At 40.9% G+C, this 9195-nt stretch overlaps 2 long non-coding RNA genes across 2 annotated transcripts in view; one reads left to right on the plus strand and one right to left on the minus strand.

Annotated features, from left to right (window-relative positions):
* Positions 1 to 1980, plus strand: part of LOC125943810 (uncharacterized) — a 152007-nt gene extending 150027 nt beyond the window's left edge. The window contains exon 2 of the long non-coding RNA XR_007465907.1: positions 1134 to 1980. This is a non-coding gene — a long non-coding RNA (uncharacterized LOC125943810). The remainder of the gene's footprint in view (positions 1 to 1133) is intronic.
* A 1376-nt stretch (positions 1981 to 3356) lies between these two features.
* On the minus strand, positions 3357 to 8860 carry LOC125943811 (uncharacterized). The gene is made up of 2 exons (XR_007465908.1): positions 6689 to 8860; positions 3357 to 3554 (listed from the first exon to the last, which is right to left on the minus strand). It is a non-coding gene; the product is annotated as an uncharacterized LOC125943811 (long non-coding RNA).
* Between the last annotated feature and the right edge of the window lie 335 nt (positions 8861 to 9195).

Here is a 9195-nt window from a genome sequence, read left to right on the forward strand (position 1 = left end):
CAAAAAGGCAACATGGAAGATTTTCCACTCACAAGCTCTCTCACTGTTCGTGTGCGGCCAAAAGATTGCATTTACAAGTTGCATTGTGTGTGCAGGCAACCGCTATATGCTGGAGTAGTACTGGACATTTTATGTGCATATTGTTGAAGAGGATTTCACAGCGCATGCCTTGGCCCTTTAGCGGATAAATAGGATAACAAAGTAATTGTGTGCTCTAAGTCATGTTTGGCTACTGCCAAGGAAAAGATCCATACTCATAGTACATAGCATTCTTCTCTTGGTACAGTGAAACCCGAACATAACAAACCAGACCAGCATAAACTGAATTCTCCTCTATATCACACACGCATAACTTGCTGACTGATACTCATGTCAGACACTTGCTCTTAAAAGGGGCTTTTTTTTAGCCTAAATGCAAGAATACGCAGAAGCATTCCAGCAGTGTACTATAAGCAAGATCCAATTGAGTCGCAATTTTTAGCGACTGGCAAGCTGTTCAAGGCACAAGTAAAAATTGCTGTCTACTATGCGTAGTTCCATTTATGTAAAAGCAGATATCTTTGGCTTAATTTTTCCACTGAAGACGAAAAATTCGTGTAGAACGAACACAATACAAAAGTTTTTCGTTTTGTTAGAGATGGGTTGGATTTAAAGAGTTACCTAATATAGTGAACTATTTTTAGTGCATAGGCCTGCTTGTTCTAATCAGGTTTCAGTGAAACCACAAGCTACCAGTAAACACTGGCACAACAAAGTGATGTGAAATTTTTTTTTATTGTTCTATTCAGTTTTAAATTCTAGTCATTCTAGTCAACTCTACTGGCAAAGAAGGGCAACATTTCATGTGAAGGTAGCAGAACTAGTTCTAGTCAACTCAACCGGCAAAGAGGGCAACATTTTATTGTGAATAGAGCAGAGCTAGTTCTAGTCAACTCGTTTCTGGCCAAGAATTGCCACATTCATCGTGAAGGAAGCAGAGCGAGTTCTATTCTACTCTACTTCCAAAGTAGGGCACCATTTCATCGAGAAGGCAGCCAGAACTAGTTCTAGTCAACTCTACCCAAACTAACCTAATATAACCCAACCCCGGTGGCAATTTACAATTTATTTGTACACTTCAATGCTGTTAAGAGGTTTATTTGTTCATTAACAATGCACTAACATAGTTCCATTGGTAGTTGTTTAACTGCTTTATGGTTGCCTGCGGCATCGGGATTGTTACGGCTCAACTGCAAGGAACAAGTTCCCAACATATTTTTGATCGGTTATTTGATTTGGCACGGGCAGACTTCAGCATCTAAAGAGCGTCACCCCCAGTGTCTCATTGTTCTTGACACCGCCAGCTGGCGTCGACAATCCCTCGGGAACTTGTTTATTGTGGAACTTGTTTATGTGGGCAGGTTCACTTTGTATTATTGAATTTGAAAACCTGATTATTCTGCTTCTAAGTAGCCACAAGTATTTTGGATATTCAAGTATGTTACAAAATTTGCTTTCCATTGGTCTGATACAGCTTTAGCAAACAAAATCTGTACTTGCATTGCCCACATTACCTTCCTGTTGCCGCAAGTCTCTCGGTGGAGCCTGACCGCTACAGAGCGCATTCTCGGGTGGCGGATAGAGAAAAGTCATGTCGTGAAGCCGTGCTAAGCAGCGTCATGCAAGACAGGCACGTGTGCCCGCGGACCCACAGGCTAAAAAAAAATGCTACACAGCAGCACTCAGATTGTCACAGTGACATATTCATATTTGAGTGCAATTTGCAGATTCTTTTTAATCCTTTGTACTTCACTTGTGCTTTTTTTCCTCTTTTGTACAGGTCCCCTAGATGTACCACCTGCGTGCATTCACTACCATCAAGTCATCAGGAACGCGTGTACCTCTATGTGAATTGTACGCTATTTTGTCTAAGATGAAAAATCAGACTTGTATAGTTTGCTGTAATGGTTCTGCCAATAAAAGTTTGGTTATAAATGTTTACTTTTCCTGCAAAGCTGGCGTTGTATATGTGACAGGCCAATGCAGCATATTACTTATATATAGCTTTTTTATACATTTTTTTTGCAGGTGCACGATATTTACCTGCTATGAATTGGGATCATTGCTTCCCTTTGATATAGTGAGTGCAAAAGAATACACGAAAAGCACACAGCACAACAAAAAGATATACACTGGACTTTTTTTTTTGTACTGTGTGTCTTTTGCATGGAAGCCAAGTTGCACTGCATAGTTGATACGAAACACACAAGATGATTATGCACCATCTTGTGTGCTTTAGCATTTTTACTTGGGAGTATTTTGTATCAGCTATGCAGCACAACTTGGCCTCTGTGTTCCATAACCAACTAGCCTCCACATAACTGTTTGTTTTTTGCCCTAACTGAGTTATGTGCTAGGTCCTCGGTTAGCCTTTTTATATACTACTACTCTTTGATCGGGTGCTTATCACTATCATATTTGAGGCAAGGTATAGCTTTGCCTACAATTTTTATTGGCCATTAACACAAGTAGACAGAGACAACAGCATAAAAAAATTCATGCTAAAGGGCAGCACTCGAATCCAACGCTCAAGTCCAGATTATGCTCTTTTGCAATGAACTCGTGTTAAATGCACAACACACATTTATTGTTGGACTGTCTTTCACATATGCTTTTACTGTTGTGTGGGTGATCAAGTATTGGGCTCCTGTACCTACACTGAGCATACTTAAAGAATTATAACACGTTTCAATGATCCAGATCACATTTTTGTATGCACTATACTTGTTTCTTTATTTTTCTAGAACGCATTCTGAGTATCCCAGAGACATTGTGTTGCAAGACTTGTGCATTTTACGCAGATGTTCAGTGAACATCTAGAAAAGGGCATTGAAATGTTACCTGAAAATGGCCTCAATATTAATTCAAAGTTATTCATATTTTGTTTGAGTGAAAGAATACAGCACATTTTTATGGTGTATGACAGTGTAGCCCACCTAAATGTTACTTTAATGTAGCAGAGTAATTTGTATGCTCAATAAAACAGCTATATAAAGGTAGCCTGCTTTAATACATGAAATGGGTGTGAAAAGGTGTGACATATTTGAGGGATAAAAATAATACCAAGGTAATTTCACTACAGTTGTTAAAACTTGCTGTTGAGCACTCACTCAAAGCACCTAAATAAACTTTTCCACGCCTTATTTACATACTATCACTACAAACACTGTTGAGCATGCAAAAAATTTCAATTAAATAAGTAGTAATGTGAAAGCTCATTCGTTTTATTAGACATCTAGAGGAAAAGTTAAAAATTATGTGTGGTGTGGAGAAAACATGTAAACATGCACAACTTAAGCATTTCATGATTCAGCTACTAGGAATTTATGGCTTTTTATTATCATTTTGCTGCAGGCTAAGGTAACCAATAAAAACTAAGGATTTGACAGCATACTTTGCCACATTGAAATTCATATCGCCCTGTTGTTTGGATGCTTCAGGCCACAAGTAGCTGCTCTAGGTACTTTAATGCTTCCACCAAAAAGTGAACCCGTACGGCTTGAAGTGCTTTTTCTCTGCGCCAAGAAAGAAATGCGAACAGGCTCATAAATATTCATGCGAAAGCTATTGAACACTTCTTTCTCTAGGGTTTCAGAATTGGTAAAGCACACTAAACATACACGTAGAGCAAGAAGTTATCCACTGCACCACTTAACATCCTACCATGCTGTGGTGAAGCTATACAGTTGACCCATCCCTTTTCCCCTGCGCCTAACTGCAAGTAGCTCACATCAATAAATAGGTCATCTGCAGAGTGTCCCAGAATTGTGTATTGAGAATTCTTTGCATGTGCTAATGTTTCTCCAGATATTCAGCTTCAGTAAATTAAGAAAACTAGGCTACAACATAGCACTGCTAACTGTCTAAGTATGCAATAGGTTGTGATGATTGTGACATCTCGACACCTGCAAGCACGTGCGACCTTGCACACTCTCGTTTATCAAAGTGACGTTCCTATACCTCGTACCTCTCACAAGCTTGCGATTTCGTGCAAACTGTGACACACTCGTGTACACTCAACCCAGTTCTAAAGTGGGTGAAGTCTGCCCATAATGCTATAAAGCAGTGTGTGACTGTTGGTGGGATCGAATCTGTCTTCCAGCACAGTGGCCCAATGTTCTAACCATTAATCCACAATTGCACGCGTACTTCTCTCATGCCAAAGTCACTCTTGGACAGTGGCGTACCAATTATTTCTTAAGTGGGTGGTAGGGGGGGGGGGGGGGGCAAACTGCAAATGATCTCGCAACTCTCTGTCTCTCTCTCTCTGTCATTATATATATATATATATTTGGAATTACTATTACAATAAGTGAAAAAGCCTGGAAATGTATCTGTCAGTTATTTTTAGATTCACCAGACATAGATATATCTATAAATCATACATGGTGAACCATGGCAGCTTGAAATATTATTTAAATTTCGATTTATTTCTTGCAACTATATAAAGTCTCAAGATGATGCAGGTACAAAAGGCAGTGAGCGTCCAGAGGTTCCTGATCCCACCCAGTAGCACCGCAGGGCACGTAAAGAAAATCCCCATTTGTTACAGACAATTTTACTAATTAAACAAGAAATTGTACTTGCTGTTTAGGTCTATAGCACAAATGTATCGCTAGTTAAGGTAGTAGTATTATCGAGGTTATACACAATGAAGTACAATCAACATGAATGACTCTCAATATTCACACAAGAAAGGACAGCAGATGTGTGCGACCTTGGAGAATTACAACCAAATTTCCAGCAAAGCTGTTTCTTTCGAACAGTTGAAATGAAAATTTCAGTTTCCTGTAATTATATCACACTGTTAAAAAGTTGCCTGTATATGACTTTTCTGTTGGAAATCTGGCTTGCATGTAATGCTTTGGAGTACTTCTTTTTGGAAATTTAAAAAACCATTAATTCACTTAACACATTACTTTGTCATAAAGTTTATCATAGTGTACTACCTCCCTACTCATCCCCCCCCTCCTGCCCTCTCAAATTTCTGTAGATTTGATATCGGTTGAGTTCACAGTCCTCCCAGGTCAACGGGATAAATTCTGCTTTGTTCGTAAAACACCTTCAGAAAGCTCCAGATCACTTGCTTGCGTATTTTACTGCAACTATCATAATTAGTCCCCTGTCTGAAGTTTACTGACATAATGCCCATACTGCGCTCTTTATTTTCTCCAAATATAAACAATGTGTCTTGTTTAGTTCACGGAGGACATCGCTGAAACCAACTAGGAACGTTTTAGGATGCATAAAAAATAGTGCGGAAAAATGATGGCTCAGTAATTATTTGCAACGCTTGTAACTAGACCATGAATATAAAAATTTTGTCGCACATAGTACTTTAACCCTCTCCCCTTTCGACGAAATATAATTTTGTTGTAACCAACAGCTACGTCGGGACATTGGGAAGAACAGCTGAAAGCGGTCATATTATATGCTCTAACGCTTGAATAAGATTTTTTTATGAAGACTGTTTGACCCAACCCCATTTAACTCGCACAGAGAGTTTTCATAGCCTACCACCAATTTTCACTAAATTTGGTCTTGGTGGCGTTTACTGTTCTGTCAGGGCAGTGGGCTCAATTCTGCCCCACTCGTTAGATAGGTTCTAGAGGCTATTGCTACAAGCACTCTAGAGTGCTTGCATACGTAATTCATTGCAACAGTCCCAATTACCCATCCATTGTGAACTTTACCTCCAGATCAAACGTTACCTGGTCTTCAAAGTCACAAAACTGAAAGAAGCTACCTCCTTTAGTTCAATGAGGACACCATGCGAACCCGGTATATCACGCATGAAAAAGTTAAAGGCAAAAAATGAGGGTTAAATAAATATTCGTAACGCTTCTAAATAAGCCAGAAATGTTAAAACTCTGCGAGACATTGTAGTTAAAATGCTGCCTATTCCATAAAAGTATAAAATATCGGAAATGCAGAATTCTCTTGGGGACATTGTGAAACCTAGCATTGTGAAACCTAACAACAGCGTGATATTTCCTAATACTTGCTTACAGACAGTTTTTTAAAGCTGTACTTGATCAACATGCATTTACCATTGCACATAAACTTGGCGTATTATTCCCCCTATGTTCGCACAATTTTACCTCATTTGTAGTTGTAATTATGACAGTGCAGCAGTCTATTATATCGAAAAAGGCGAATTTAACCCACTCATCATACACATTGCCAATATATTGCCTATAACATGCCCCTAATTTTCCCCAGCTATAAACAAGATGGCATGGTTAGCTCACTGAGGACAACGGAGAAACAAACTACGGCCCTCGTATGATGCACAAAAACACATGAAAAATTGAGGGTTTAATAATTATCTGGAACACTTGCATTTAAAGCAAGAAAGGGAAAGTTTCGCTACTCATTGCGCTCAGAATTCTATTTTCACGGAATTTCAAGTCCGTATCTTGTGCAGTTGTTTTAGAAGTCTGGGAAACTATTAGACTAGCGGCACTATGACACCCTGAAACACTTCAACGAGTAACTTTCTACAAAGGCTGTAATGAACCTAAATAGAATGAACATATATCGCTTGTCACTCAGAACAATGCTTCGTACTTCGAATAAATATAAACACCGTGCTGTTAAATGCCATGTATAACGCGTAAAAAATTGGGGAAAGAGAGTATTCCGTAACTGTTTTTCGAGCACATAAGCAACCTCCACGGTTCAAGTTTTCGGTACACGTCACCAAAAAGTGGCCATTTCTTCAAAACATCAAATATATGCTGCTCTTGCTCCTGCCAGGAAACAAGTAATAGTGTAGCTCTTATTTACAAAGGACCTGAAAATAAAATCGACAAAATTAGAAGTTGTGCTTCGAAAATTTCCTGCCATAAGGCACACCAAGGATTTCATGCCGCAAGGTACACCAATCGTTGGGGGTGAGTGAGTAAAAAACATTTATTGTGGCTATGTACAAAGAGAACGTTTGGGACCAGCCAGAAGGACCCGCCCCGTACAAATTCTAGGAGGGCTTCCTATTCCAGGACCCCTGTGGCTTTTGCGGCAGCCCGGTCTCGGTCCACCAGGGCACATTGGTCCTGTATGGTCGAGCGGCTGATTATAAATCTTTATCAGGACTTCTCCCCTCGCCCGTGGATTATATATGGCAAGCGGATTGTGTTTTCAAATACGGTTAAGTGGTCCCAAAAAACTGGGCATGATGCGAGTAGCACAAGCGGAAATTTGTTACGGCTAGAACAGTCCAGCTCCAGGCCTTCACAATGTGAGCGCGTATGGCGAATCCCGTGTTTCGCCCGCTACAGCGCATCACAAGGAAGCACAAAAGACAATCCTCGCTGCCTAAGCAGGGTATACATATAGCAAATAAAAGTATTATCTACATGGCCACTCTATTGCAAAATAAAATTTAGCTTCAGCTGTAGTTTTGTTGAACTTTCCAGCATGCAGCCGAAAGTGCCCACTTTCAAAAGTGTGTGTGTGTGGGGGGGGGGGGGGGGAAATGGCATACTTCAAACCCCCCACTTTTTGACAGTAGGGAGGCAAGTGCCCCCCGGTAGCTATGCCTATACTCTTGGAAACATCTGGCACGTGCAAAACGTGCCAGTTCTTTCATTCTTCCCTCTTGACAGCTAGTATTTTGAGATTCTGCGCTAAACTGCACTGTCTTTGCGATCAGGCCACATTTTCTGCTAGATCTTTCAAAGTGGTTGAAGTTCACCTATAATGCTGTCGCATTCAAAGTAATAAACTAACATCAGCCCAATAAGATTAGTGGGTCCTTGCAGCTGTTATGTGTTAACATGTCATGCTCATAATACGTCATGCTAATGTTCTACCTGTAAGTATGTCATGCTATCTCTTAATGCGTCAAGCACCTAGAAGTGACACTACCATGTTCTTTAGTTCCAGCCTGTCTGCATAACCGTTTACCAGTCATGTATGTTGGCATTATGAGATAAGCTCACTCTACTTGCACACCAATCTTAGCCTGCTCAAGCTTGGTGGAGCAAGGTATTCTTAATTCATCAATGTATTAAAAACTCCTTCATCAAAATGTGTTCGAACTAAATCAGGTGTCACACTTTCACAATGGATAGAAGGGCGCGAGTGGAAGAATGGTAGTAGTGCTGTCACGATGCCACTTTGCCCAAGCGAAGTTTCATTAGAGCTAAAACCTAGCTCAAGCATGCCTAGTGCGTGAATTAATGCAGCTTTCACTGAGAAATACATGACAGGGCACTTTGTGCAAGCAGAATAGACAAAAAAGCTGCCGCATCAGGTTGTAGGAAATGGCGTCACTGCGGGCAGGAGGCAGTGACTTGATACAGAAGAAAATGGTTTAACAAAGGATTACTCGGTTACATGGTGATGGAGCTAGCAAAAACAGTGGCCGAGTGCGCCCGCGTCTAGGGCGAGCTGCCTCGTTGTTCTCCGGTTACGGATACTAAGAGCTGAATACGTTGCACCATCTGGGCCGGTACGCCCCATACTATGGAAGAGCAAAACCTTCAGCAAGGGCATAGAGTTTCCCTACTAAACTGAGTACAGGGACATCACTTACACCACGCATCGGCACAAATTTCAGTGCGAAAATCCAACGCGCGTAAATTCGACGTTACTTTGCGGTGGCAGCACCATGCACTCGTTGTTTGCGAGCAGCAATAACTATTCGTCATTACATGATTAGTGCAGATTTTCTGGGACACAGTGCCAAATCCCGCACTAGAAGTGCTGTTTGCAAAACGTGCTACTTGTCCATCCAGGCGCTGAACAGTTATAGCAAGCCGAAAGCAGTCGCAATTGTTCAGATACAAACATTTTACAACTCATCGTAACCTCAATGTAAAACTCACCGTCGAACACATCGTCGTTGAAAAGCATTCGGAAGCGATGCTCACGCTTGAAGTTCAAACGATGCGCACAAGAGACGCGAACTCACGAACGTTACGATATGCTAGTACATAAGTGGATTAGATTGACTTGCAATGCTTGCCCGCATCTCTATCTTACTTGAACAATGTGGTGTTTTACCGCAGTATTTAGTATATTTGATTTGTTTATTACTACGCGCCGGTTCTGCAAGAAGCGGTGTCAAAGCGAAAGTTCTGCGAACGCGCTACCGACGTTGCATATCCAATGCTCGGTCAGCTACGTACGCGGCGCCGCGCTAACGCCCAT

This window comes from Dermacentor silvarum, chromosome 3 (assembly GCF_013339745.2).
Source record: "Dermacentor silvarum isolate Dsil-2018 chromosome 3, BIME_Dsil_1.4, whole genome shotgun sequence".
NCBI classification, from domain to species: domain Eukaryota; kingdom Metazoa; phylum Arthropoda; class Arachnida; order Ixodida; family Ixodidae; genus Dermacentor; species Dermacentor silvarum.